The sequence below is a fragment of the Acomys minous genome (assembly GCF_964271855.1).
Source record: "Acomys minous genome assembly, chromosome: 14".
Classification (NCBI taxonomy): Eukaryota; Metazoa; Chordata; class Mammalia; order Rodentia; family Muridae; genus Acomys; species Acomys minous.
The window spans coordinates 36,335,457-36,349,624 of NC_140496.1; the positions used below are offsets into that span (position 1 = coordinate 36,335,457).

The 14,168-nt window shown below is 39.7% G+C and overlaps 1 protein-coding gene across 1 annotated transcript in view; it reads right to left on the minus strand.

The window, feature by feature from the left end:
• The window catches only part of FTO (FTO alpha-ketoglutarate dependent dioxygenase), a 357,684-nt gene that overhangs the window by 205,315 nt on the left and 138,201 nt on the right, over positions 1–14,168 (minus strand). The window lies entirely within an intron of this gene.

The following is a 14,168-nucleotide window of genomic DNA, read 5'->3' on the forward strand; positions in this document are numbered from 1 at the left end:
TGCATATATATGTATATGTAAATCACTACACCAGGATGCTATCAATAATACTCCAGGACTATCCATCTTTTGTTCCAAGTTCACCTCTTCCTATCTAACTGAAGTATTACTTTTGAACTGACAATTAACCAATCAGGCATATTGGGCTGCTGAACCAGAATTCAAGCCTATGGGTCATGACTTCAGGAAGGAATAGGTGATGGTGCTCTATTAGCTGAAGAATATGCATAAAATAAAACCACAAGCTCCAACAGACAAATCAGAAGCCAGGTTTCTATGTATTTTAAAAATTAATGTTACAGCCAGATAGTCTTTATCACAGTCACTCAGCGCATTACCTCACTTATTACATAGACAAGAACTGAGCAGTGGGTGCCTCAAAAGCATGTCATCTCTACTTTAGGCCACACAGGCCTCCACCAGCTACCAAGACAAACAATGACTTCAACTACAAGGTTACCTCCACCAAGGCCCACAGGTGTCAGAAAACACACAGACAGCCTCTGAACGTAACGGAAACACAAGAGGACAAAGGGAAAGCTTCAGTTCCCTGAGAGCATGAAACGACAGTATCAAGGCTTACACACTGCTTCTAAAAATTAAATGCTTTTAACAGTAAAAAGTAACAAAGCAAAAACGGGAATCAAAGATTTTTGACACTGGGAAACAGATCTCAGGGAGAAGAGAAACAGTGCCAGCAGGTTTACAATTGTCCTAACTCAGTGTCTGCAAAGGGGCTCAAGCACGCAGTGGTTAAGTGAAGTGAATGGGAAGACAGAGATTAGCGGGTGGAAAGCCAAGCCAGCAAAGTTCCTAAAATGTATTGATGGGGGGGGGGGAGGGGGCGGGTTGGGGGGAAAACCTGCAGCACTCACCAGCTAAGCACCCACCTATGTATGTGTGAGCAAACATTCCCAAGGGATGAAAATGGCAGCTGGCAGCCTGAGAAGCCCCAGAGCTCATGGAAGCCCAGGCATGGGTAGTCTCAGAAGAGGGAAGCTCCAAGGACAAGGAAAAGTGTCTGTCACATTAGTAACAGGGCCAAACTAGTGACAGAACAAGGGTAGTTAAAATACACCCAGCACTAAGTCTCCTAAGAACCCATTTATTTACGTTAATTAATTCTCTATTAAGGCATAATCTAACAGTAGTTAAAGAATTGAAGGAGAGAGAAACCTGTTTTTTAGGATCCCAAGTGTGGGATCAGAATGGTCTTGTGAGAGAACAGGTGAGGTTAATCCACTAGAAGACCAACCACTTCGTGCAGGAGCTTGATTGCTGTCAGCTGAAAAGATCTGTGAGCAGACTCTGGGAGGAGATATATAAAGGAGCCCAGAGCTGGAGGCGGGGCCTTTGGAGACTTGGGATCATTTTGGCTGTTCATTGCTCCACGTCAAGATGCTCCTAGAGAGAAGCACTCGAGGGAAGGCTTTAGGGTTCTAGCTCCTACTGAGGTTCCTGGTTCAGGTTACTCCAGGTTCCAGCAGAAGAAATTCCTGCTGGCAATGCCAGGAGAATCGTTCCTCAGAACTGATATCCTTACAGTTTTGTTATTGTGTTCCTTAATTCTCTTTTCCTATTGGTTTGGTAAGTCGAGTTATAAGTAACTTACACTCAGTTAATAAGTTATAATAAAATATATCAGTTAAAAAAATTAAGCCTAAGAATGTAACAAAATAGGCATGCATCAAATAGCACATATTCTAGTATTCATTGAAAAAATAACAGGAGAGAAATCTACATCTACATAAGATATGTACAGATCTTCCCTTTACGTAAGTAAATTTTAATGTTATGCACATATTCAGAACCTTCTGAAAGTTAGACAGTTAGTATCTGAAATTTAAAAGGCCATTATTTGAAAGTGAAAGGAATTTAGACACTATAGAAGGAAAAAATGAGTGGGAAAAAAGCCACATGATAAAAGAAACTTTCCAAATAAAGGGAGCATTTCAAAAGACCTCAAAAGGAGGAGAGCACATCAGTGATCTATAGACTAATGTTAAACAGCTCAACACAAACATAACTTGAGTCAAATGACTTCAACAAACAACTTTTAAATGAAAAGGCCAATGTGGCCAAAGCATTTTATTTTTTACTATTTTATGTATTTATATTTATTATTTTATTTTTTACATATACATTTATATTATTACACATATATACAATAGATTACCTATAGTAAGAAGAACCATGACACAATCAGGAATTATATAAATGTTACATTCTTAGTGTTTTGGCCTTGAAGAAAACATCTTTCCTATCTTGGTGCGTCAAAATTTCTGAATGTAAATCAATCTCCATCACATATTGTCATTATCAACTTAGAACACCCATCTAGACCTAAAAACATCTTAATCCCTAAACAATTAAGCTTCATTGTAAAACTAAGCTACCTGGTCTTCAACTCCATCAGAGACTTGAGAAGGAATAAACTTGATTACCAGAGTATGCCGGGAGTGCAGGTTAGTAGCTTTCCAAATGAAAAAATGACAGAGACAGTTTTCTACCTGAATAGTCACCCAAAACTCTCTATAACATTGGAGCATCTTCTTCAGCCTTCTGGCCCAATATATCTCACAGACATATTTGTGAGGCAGGAACTATTGAGGACTTGCTTGCCCTGTCTTGGCAGAGTTTGGCCATCGACTCTGCCTGCATCCAAGCTTACAGGTTTTTTAGGCAGAATTTTGTCCGTGGTAGAAATGAGGGCCTTTTGCCAGTGGCTAGTTTGCCACATTTGAAGCCAACTCCATAAGGAGGTTCTTTGATGCTCATCATCCTATTTGAGGTAGGCTGGGTATTGCCAGGAGTTAACCTGTCTCATTTAATGAATCTTTAAAGTAATAAGAACATTTTAAATGACATATTCTGCATATCTCTGGGGTATTTGAAGACCTTGTTTACCTACCCTTCCTTATCTTTCTATAGAGTCATACATACATACTCTAATATGAGGCCAAAGCATTTTCAAACCTGATGAAAATGAAAGGCTCAGAGTCAAGGAATGCAAAAACCAGACGCAAAGTAAAATAAAAACAATGCTCATTGTAATCAGACTTCTGATGGCAGGAAAAGGAACGTAGTGACTAGAGGACAGAGCCAAGAAAGGGTATAGGCAGCTCTTCATCAGTGGTCAGGGCACTCAGGAGTTAACTGGGGACTATATATATAAAAACAACGAAAACTGTCACACTAAGACCCAGACTTCAATGGAATATCAGTCCAAGTGAAAGTGAAACAAGAACAAGAAAACACTGGCTTTAGCTCCTTTGTAGTTAAGGAAGGAAATACATAAGTTGAGTTCCTACGCTACATACTGTCCAAATTAAGAATAGGGAAAAACACAGAGAGTCATTTGTGAGGCTCATAGTTTGGGAGCACAAAATCCCCTAAAGACCAAGACTGAATTGTAAGTCACAGATCATTTCTCTTCCACATGCGTCACTGCTTTACTGAAGAGCTGTTTGATGTAGCTCCATTTACAAGAAACATCATGCTATCTACCAAGAAAAAAAATCTAAAAATATAGCTTGAGTGAATAAGCATAACCAGAATCAGTAGGGAGAGGTTTTAGCTCACATGTATTAGGCAGATAAGAAGAAATCATAAGAAAATCAACAAAACCAAGACCCAAAAGTATAATCTGCTTCCACTGGCTTATGGCAGACATATAATACATATACATACATACATGCGCATACACAGTACAGACTGTTTAACCATTCATTAGTTGACATCCTTTGGTTCACATCCATTTCTTGGCTATTGTAAACAACAATGGGATGACCATCGATGTACAGATATTTCCTTGGGCACTGGATTTCAATGCATTTGGTATATATTCAGAAATGGGATTCCTGGCTTGTACAGTGATTCTGTTTTAACATTTGAGAAAATGCCACACAGTCTTCGATATGGCCGCACAAGCTTATACTTCTATCATCAGCATGAAAGCTTTCTAGTTTCTCCACGGGCTTACCAACACTTGCTAGTTTCTGTTTTTCTTTCTTATTGCAGTGATATCAATTGGATGTGAGATGACACAGGGTTTTTGATTTACACGATGAGTCATCTTTTAAGAGCAGAATTAATTAGCCTAGTCAATCAAAATTAGTCATAGACCTAAATGTCCAAGGCCAAATCATAAAACCCTCAGAATAAAAAGGCAAAATATTTGTGACTATCAAAGGCAGCATGACTATTTCTCTGACATTCTAATGAGGATGGAGCTGCAGGAACAGAAAGCAGGTCAACAACTCCACAGGGGATCAAAGTACTCACTCCTGGCACCTCAGAGCTTCTGTGTGTGACTATCTAAACAAACAACGTCTGCCCCACCTTGTTGAAAAAGAAGGTGTACCGGTTCAGATTCTATGATGAATACTTTCCCAATTAAGAAGGAGGAAAAATTCTGAGAATAACTTGAAAAATTCACAATTCAGAAACCCAAACTCCCTAAAAGACCAAGATGGACTCATAAGACCGACCATTCTCTTCCCCCCACATACCTCACCACCTTACTAAAAAGCCTATTTATTTAATGCATTTCCGTTCACCTGGGGTACCCTCTAACACATCATGGGAAATATGAAAAGGCATCCTAGGAGTGAAAAAGCAGAGCATGAAAGAATGAGCAAACATCAGACCCAGTCAGATATGACAAGAATGCTAGAATTATCAGACCATTAATTTTTAAAAACTGTGATTAATACACTAAAGATCTAAAGGGAAAAGTAGACGACATACAAAAGCAGATGGAGAACTTGAGCAAAGGGTGGGAATTCCTATCATCAAAGAGAAACACTCAAGATCAAAACTCGACCAGAAATGCTGAGTGTTTCTGATGGGCTCATTAACAAACAGGACATGACAGAGGAAAGATCTCAAAGCTGAGGATATGTTAATAGAAACTTCCCAAACCAAAGGGAAAAAAAGACTAGAAAAAGTAGACTCTGGAAGAACTACACCACAGCTATAAAAAGTATAGTATATGTATAATTGGAATACCAGAAGGAAAATACTGAAAGAAAGAGAAGAAAATTAGAAGCAACGATGAGTAAAAATGTCCACGAGTCAGTATCACATGCCCACCCACAGAAGCTCAGAACAGCAAAGTGAAGTGCCCATCAGAACGCTATCCCATACTTATCTGGGTCCTATCCCTTGTTCTTGTTTTGCTTTGAGGATGCTGAGACTGACCCCAGAGCATGAAAGCATGTACTCTACTCCTGGGCTACATTCAAATTTCAGAAAATCAAAGGCAAAATTTTTTGAATGAAGCCAGAAGGAGAAACAATTCACCTATTTGGGTACAAAGATAAAAACTGAAACACAGCCTCTCCTTAGAAACTGTGCAAGAAAGAAATGCGGGATGTTAAATAATTAGCATTGAAAATGGAAGGTCAACACCGTGGAGCTCTACCACCATGACAGTGGCCTTCAAATGGAAAGGGAAGAGACACTTTTTTCAGACAAATGAAAACCAAAATTATTGTTCAGACTCACACTTCAAGAATGTTAAGTTTTTAGAAGAGAAGCAATGCAGGTCTGAAACTCAGTCTCCAGAAGAGAAGAAGGCATTTCAGAAAGAAGAAGCAAACATTAAAAGCTACTGTTCTTACAGACAAGTTTGTTCTCTATGGCTATGTGGACAGCAATAAATGAGAGAAATCAGGAATACTTTGTTAGTGTGCCTGAACAATTGTTAAGCAGTAGACAGCTTTTAAGGACAGATCTGGAGTAGCTGTAAACAAAGCTTATAACTTCCAGGGCAAAAAGAGAAGAAGTATCAGTGTTATATAACAGAGAAAGGAGAATCATACGAAACAACTCAAAATCACAAATTGCAGAACCGGAAGGGAAAAAGAACAAAAGCAAACAGAAAGTAGCACAAACACGGCACTTACTATTTCAACTCGGCCAGCAATCGGTCATCTAACTATGCCTGTGGCTTTCCGAAGATGACGCTGAGACTGGTCAATCTGGTGATTCAGGAGAAGGGTACTGAGACCTGGTGAGGGACTGTCACCAGCACAAGGTCACACTTGAAGAAATGACGTAAGCATGGTTCTACTCTAGCTAGAGAAGGTATACAAGAAAACCATCAGGCATACTGGCTCCTGTCCAGCCCCTTCTCCACTCTAGGATTTGGACAACTAATGTGAACTTCCTACACTTTAGGTGCCTCACTGCAGAAACGACAAACTCGACAGCTCCAAATTCCTGGTCATCAAATTCTTGAGAAGGAAAAGAGCAAGAAAGGCCTTTGGAGTTTTTGATCCGTGTATTACTCCAGCTGACTACAAGATAAGTTCGCTTGTATGGACGCTGCTCTCTCCCCGAGGTGTTAGGTTTGCCTCTTGGATAAGAAACTTGAACATTGTTTCTGAATTTCAATGAAAAAGTTGAGGTTGTAAATAAGGAACACAGTCTAAGTTAAAAACACACTGAAGTAGGGGAACGGAGGGAAAGTATACCATGCTTTGTTAATCGAGAGGAAGGCAGTTGAAAGCAGGGTACAGGGTAGCCAGAGCTCTGGGTTTGCAGTGATACGGGCCCTTATGGCCACCTTGATGCATCTGTTTGCTCTACATATGGTTTTATTAAATGTAGAATTGAAAACCGGTGGCTGAGGGGGGCTAGATGAAGAAATAGAAATTGAGTGTGGAGAAATAATTGATAATGAACATGTTGGGTAATGTGTAATATCAAACAAGAAAGCTAACATGGCTATACTAATATCAAAGAGCACACTTCAGGACAAAAAAAGGGAGGACCTTTGGTTCCCCCAGAAAATACCGAAATCCATAACATATTTCCACCTGACTGTAGAACTTCATGCTATGTAAGAAAAATCTGGTAGAACTATACAGACTATAGACGGACACTTAAACATTTCTCTGTAAAAAAAAAGAAAAGAAAAGAAAAGAAATACTGAACCCAGCAACATAATCAAGTGAGGCGGTCCCCTTCTGTCAGAGGTCTAGGGAGAGTATGGGAGGAAGGGAGGGAGGGAGGAACGGGAAGATACAATCAGGATGGAATCTGAATAAATTATAATAAAGTTTAAAACATTTAAAAAGACTGTTCAATCCAACAGCAGAATGTGCATTCCTACTAAGCTCACAGGAAACAGACTCCAAGGGAGAGCACATTCTGAACCATCTCATCCACATGGATACATTTAAAACAACGAGAACCATGTCGCGTCTGCCTTCAGATAGCAGCAACAAGAAAACCACTAGAAAGATAGCTGGAAAATATACTTGCACACAATACATGACACAGGGGGGAAGCTCGAAAAATTACAAAAGATTTTGAGTTAAATAAAAACAAAATTCTATACTTTTTCTTTCATTGTGACAAAATACCTCAAAAAGCCAAGTAAGAGGAAGACGATACATTATGAGACCATGGCTGGCTGGCACCACTGTCCTTAGGCCTAAGGCAAGGCACAACTATGCTGGCAAACAAGCATAGTAGAGGAAGCTGCTCACTTCATCGTGGCCATGAAACAGAAAGAAAGACACAGGAGGGAACCAGGGCAAGATTTCCCCTCCAGTGATATCCCCACCCCACCCCATCCCTATCCTGAGACCTGAGGATGTTCTCACAGTCACACACTGGGACCAAGCCTTCAGCACAGCGGGCGTTCAGGGAAGCACTCCCTATCTGCACCAAAGCAAGTCGCCTGAAATGCTGAACGCCTGCAAATGTCTTTGAGAAAATGTCCTAGCAGCAAATACAAATATTTAAAAAGAAGAAAGCTCTGAGACCAATAATCTGAGCTTTTGTTTCCTAAAACTAGAAAACGGAGAGTAAACTGATCTAGCCTGAACACAAGAAAACAAGTAAAATTAAGAGAAATTAGTGAAATAAAAATAGAAAACAGACAAATATGTTCAAAGCACAGGACATTCTTATTTGAAAATCTTATGTAAAAATACAACTGACAATGAATCTAGACAAAGGAAAATTAACTTATGCTTAGAAAATAATAAAAGAAAGCCATAGAATTTATGAAGCCCAAAACTGGTTCACCTAAAACACTAATAAAATCAATAAGACTCTACGTAAGTTGAGGAAAAATTAGAAGATACAAATTAGTAATATCAGAAATGAATGCATTGACATCACTACAGATACATTAAGAAATAATAAATGAATGGCAAAACTATTTCTGCCCCCTAAATTTAATAATCTAGCTTTAACTGGGTCACTTTCTTGAAAAGCATAATATGCTAAACTTCACATACAAATATACAATATAAATAGTTTCATCTTTATTAACTAAATAGATAACTAATAACCTTCCAAAACCAAAAGCAACGTATCCAAGCAATATTCACACTGTATCCCATCAGAAATTGATGGGATAAAGTTTAGGCAGCTCCTATAAGGAGAATGAAAACATGGCCATTCATTCCATGAAGTCAGCCTTTCCCTAATGCCAAATTCAGAAAACAATACAAAAACAAAACAAAAACTAAAGTGCAACATCTTATTAACACAGGAGTAAAACTTCTCAAAAAAAAAAAAAAGCTGAGCAAAGTGAACTCAATAGCATACTAAAAGAATGACTCACTGTGACCAAGTGGGATGGAAGACACGTTCTACATCTGAATCTCAATTGATGCAATCCATCTGATCTGATCAAAAGCTCAAGAAATGTCTGCTCAACCCACAGGTACAGAGAGCAATGTGTCAGAATCCAACAGCCATTCATAAGGAAAATGATCAGCAAGCCTGAAAGAGAGACTTGCCCATAAAGATCACAAACAAACTCCTAACCCAAGCCTCAAACTCAAAATTAAGGCTGATACCTAAGGGTGAGAAACGAAAGTAACAACCTAAGTCCCTGCCCTCTCACCACTCTTTGCGACATCAGATGGGCTCTAGCTATGTATTAATGATACAACAAAACTACATGACAGGTACAGGAGTTTAGAAAAAAGAAATATAACTATCTTTGTTCACATCTGACAGTACTGTCAATGAAGAAAAAAAGAAAACAATTCACACATACACAAACCAACTAACAACAAAAACCACTCCACACCGAATAAGCAACAAGACATTGCAACAAGGCTCAAAATACAAGGCTAAAATTAAAAATCACATTCTATATAATAACAATGAAATCTGAAATTAATGATACGATTTATATTTACATGCCTTGAATTAAATTAAATACAATTGCAAAATATGTATACAATCTAGGACTGGGGGTTATCTCTGGCAAATATTTGTCTAGAATGCATGAGATCCAGAGTTGGATAGAAAATAAAAGATCTACATGAGGAACACCAAAATGGCGGAAGAGTTGAAGGACCAAGAGTATGGACAGCTGTCCATGTCCATGAACACTCAGACTAAACACTGCCAAGCTGTCAGCTATTCTCAGCCAGTACTGTGCATTCAGCACAAACCTAGTGAAATTCCCAGCAAGATAAATAATTCTAAGGTGTAAATGGAGCTAAGAAGAGCCAGAAGTGACTTTAAGGAATAGCACGACTTTACACAGGAATTATATTTTAAAGCAACATGATTGAGACACTGTGATAGTGTCTATACAAATACAGAGATAAATGAAACAGAAAGTGGGTCCCAAAGTAGACCCACATAGACTAAATTAACTGCTCACTGGCAAATGGAGAATAGGAAATTCATATAAAAGAGTAAAGACAGTGTCTCCAACAAATAATGCTGAGACAACTGATGCTAATACCCACATAGAAACAAAAATGTTATGGAAATTTTATTCATGGTGGCTAAAATCTGGGACCAAGCAAGATGTCCTTCAATCGATGAATGGACAGACTGCGGTACACTCAACAGAGCAGTAATATTCAACACTAAAAACAAGTTAGTGATCAAGCTAGAAAAAAAAGACACATAGGAACTTTGAGTCCATAGTACTAAGTGTCAGAGGTCAATCTGAAAGGCTGCCCACTATAAGACTTCAACTCTGTGACACTCTGGGAAAGGCAGAACCATAGCCACAGCACAAATCCAAAGGTTTCAAGACTTAGGGAGGAGAGAGGGATGACCACACACGCAGAGTCTTCTCAGGTCAGTGAACTGTTTATTCTATATGATGCTATAATGCCAACTACATGTCATTAGATATTTTTCAAAACTTATAGACAGTACAACATGGAAAGAAAACCCTAATACAAACAGGAGTTGGTAGGAACCTTTCTGCATCTTTGCTATGAATCCAAAACTGTTCTAAAACAATGAAATCACTACAAGAAAATAGACAGATAGATATATGGACAGACAGACATAGATGAAACTTCACCTTTAACTTGACTGAATTAAGAACTAAGAGATCTGGGCGTGGCGGTGCACGCCTTTAATCCCAGCACAATTATATATGAATCACATACACACGTGCATACATATACACACGGATAAAAGTTAACTACCACGGCCTTAGTCTAGACACTCTGGAAAGTTCTTAGTAAAATTATGTGGCCTGATATTTTTTTACTAAACTCTGGCAGATTTACAGGAACAAGATGATGATACTGTGGTTTGGACGTGGTCTGAGAGCCCGCGGGGTCCTGAGTATCGAAACTTAATGTCCACTGTGAGGCTGTACAAACCTAATGCGACTTAGGAGGGCCTAGAGGCCGAGGCCTTCAACCAAGTGATCAGAATTAGGTAAAGTCATTAGGGAGGCACACTATGACTGAATTCTGGTAGCATTATAGGAAGAGGGAGAAAAACAGGGTACACACAAGTATACAGACACACACACACACACACACACACACACACACACGTTCTCTGTCTCTTTCCGTGCCATACCTAGTAATAGCACAGGACTCCACCAGCAAGAACATTACCAGACATGATCCCCTGATCTTAGATTTCCAGACATTTGATATAAAATCAACCCCATCTTTATAATGTTAACCTGACAGCTAATAGAAGACAGAAAAACAAGCAAGAGCTGACCCTGGGAAACTAGTGAGGAGACTGCAGTAGGTCGTACAGAAGCTGACAGTGCCCTGTACCACAGTGAGAGATGGCAGTGGCTGGACTCAGAACGCTTTAGTGAAGGACTATAGAACCTCTCAATGCATTGAAGAATTAAGTGGGGAAGAACAGACGTCAGATCAACTCTTGTGGCTTCGAGTAAAAACTGGACGAAAGTGAGAACATCACAAAACATTAGAATATTCTACAAACGGCAGCAGAACACACTGATAAGTTGAACGAGACGTCTGTGATATGTCAGGCCCTCTGAGCACAGACATAAACACAGCAGTACAGAGGACCAAAGCCAACCCGGTGTGCAGGGAGGGCAGGATGACCATTTTCTTATCAGGGCGCCATCCCTGAGGACTAAGGACACACTAAGGCATCTGGTGAGGACCTCTGGAGCATGCCGTCCTCATCATTTGCCTAACAGAGCTTCTGAATCAAGCAGAGGAATGAAAGCCAGGAGTCAGAGGGGGCCTGCATGCCAGGCTTCCTGAAAGAAATGGAGCAGTGTCTAGGAAATGCACAGATGAGGTGTATGCTGCTGCACTGTTAACAAGATCCACAGACTTCACTAGGGTCGGTCACTGTACTGGACGTATCTGTGAAGCGCTGTGTTTCAATGAGGGTGATGAACAAGACTAGAGCCAATCAGCAAACACCCTATGGAGGGATCCTTTGCTGTGTGAGCCTTTATTCATAGCCTTTGCAACTCAAATCAAACGATCCTTTTGAAAAATGCTTCCAAATGCCTCTAATTCTTTATGTCTTTTGGGGGTGGGGGACCTTGAATTTTCATTTTAGAACTAATTTATCCAAAACTCTAAGTCTATAAAAAGTGGCTCAGTCTTCGTGGACTGAACATTTCAAAGGATATACTAAGACAGTCCCATATTAATGGAATTGACATATAAATCTAAAGAAAAATACATTACAATATTCACAACTCATAAGACAAATACATTCAAATTTTACTAATATAAACAAGCCTTTTCATTTGAAATGAAAATTTTATACATCATTTCATTCATAAATTTTTCTACTGAATATATTTTAAATAGAACATTTAAAATCATTATCATAGTAGCATCTAAATATTTATTTAACTTTAAATCATTTCCATTCCCCAATTCTGAGCTTTCACAGACACACACTCACACACACACAAACACACACACACACACACACACACACACACACACACACACACACGTGGATATACAAAACTATACAGCTATGGATATGAAAATATACAGATTCATAAACGTTTTATTAGATATTGTTTTAGAATGCAATTAAAATTATTTTCTGTGAGTTTTTGTGTGTGTATGTATGTAGGTGTATGTGTGTGTACATATACATGTGTACACATGTGTGTGTTTGTGTGTGTATATTTGTGAAAGTATATGTGTATATTTGTGTGTGTGTCTTGTGTTTGTGCATGTTTGTGTAAGTGTATCTGTATTATAGCTATAATCAAAGTCTATTCTTAATAAATTTTAGAAAACACAAAAAGCATGTGAATTTATTGGAGCTATCTGAGAATACAGCTTAAATAAATAACCTGCCTCTGACTACAACATATAATCAGGGCTTACAGATCACTCAACAAAACAGCAATGTAAAAAGCACTGTGGCTGTGGGTAAAGAGAGCCCCGGGTGTCCACGGGAGCATGAAATCTCATCTCACATATAAAAGCCACAGATGTAGGAGTTTAACGATGCACAAGGGCAACCAATCCGGGTTTTTAGCACGGACAGCCTCACACCCCAAGATAAACCATGACAGGTGGTCTCCCTAAATCTGCCTAGACCCTGACTTCCTTGATTTTGTCATTCAGTGAGTCATGGGGTGACTTCTCCCAAATTTTATAAAATAAGGATCAGGAGCTTGGCTCCCGGCACTCCTGAAGTAAATAAGGTGAACAGTGGAATCCAATCTCCCTGTCACTGAGCGCGTCACTCATGCTCACCTGTCCACTCTCATCTCTCAATCTTAATATTTATGACCTGATTTTTTTTCCTAGATGTTGGGACACCCTTGAGTGAGAACATTTTCGGGATTGAACAGCTGATAAGTGGGGGAAGGGAAGCTCCTGGCAAGATGCCAGACGAGACACAGGCACTGGCTGCTCCATTCCCAGAGAATCTTCACACTGCAAGGGAAACACACCAGAAGCTCTTGCAGCAGCATGCATTAGAGAAAGGGGCAAACACTCCAGAAGCCAGCGCCTGCTAGAAGAGAGGCCGCTGGAATCTGATTAAGGAAGGGCAATCTTGCCTGTCTCTGAAAGAGCATCCTGCCCAATAATTATACAATCAGATCCCAAGAGGAGTGCTCACTCTCTACCACAGGACCTGGGGAAGCTACAGGCGCTCCCAGGCCAGGGCTATTGTCACTGAGGGCCATCACTGTAAGCACACAGCCACCTGGGCTCAGAGGCTAGCATATGCTATTGTTAGCTGTGCTCTGAGAAGGGAGCTAGGAAGGGCTGACGTGAAGACTTGGAACAAGGAGCAACGCTACAGTGAGTCACATGTGATCATACTGCAAGCATCCCTGCACAGGAAGACGTAGACATACAGAAGTTATAGAGCATGTTCCAACATACCAAGCTGCCATCTTGACTGCAAGAACACATTTGGCCAGAAATTTGTCTCAGTCTCCCACGGACAAATCATAAGGAGCCAATATTCTCTTTGTATAAGGATAAACAGACCAGAAGAAATCACAGATTTAGGCAAAAATACAACAGTTCAAAGAAACAGAACCACTTTGTCTGATAGAGCCTCTGAAAAGAAGCTCAAACCGAGAGGAAGGCACACTAGAAAATTCTCAACTTTTTTTAGAAGCTCCTTGATTTTAGAAGATGCAGCAGCTGTTAGAAGGCCCAAGGTGATGTGAAAATGGAATCCTGTGAGATGAGTGAAGACTGTGGGAGAGCGTTTCGTCTTTAACTAGAACTGTTACATTTAAAACCACAACTGGCAGCAGAATGGAGAATGGCTTGCCAGAAAAAAAAAAATCAATCTACAGAGTAGATGAGTGAGCTGAAGAAATACCTCTGGAACTCAAAAGGAAACGGAAAGGCAGCGACCGGAGAGACAAGACACCAGAATGTCTACCACTGGCCCCTGAGAACCAACGCATAATAAAGTAGAGTGACCAAAGA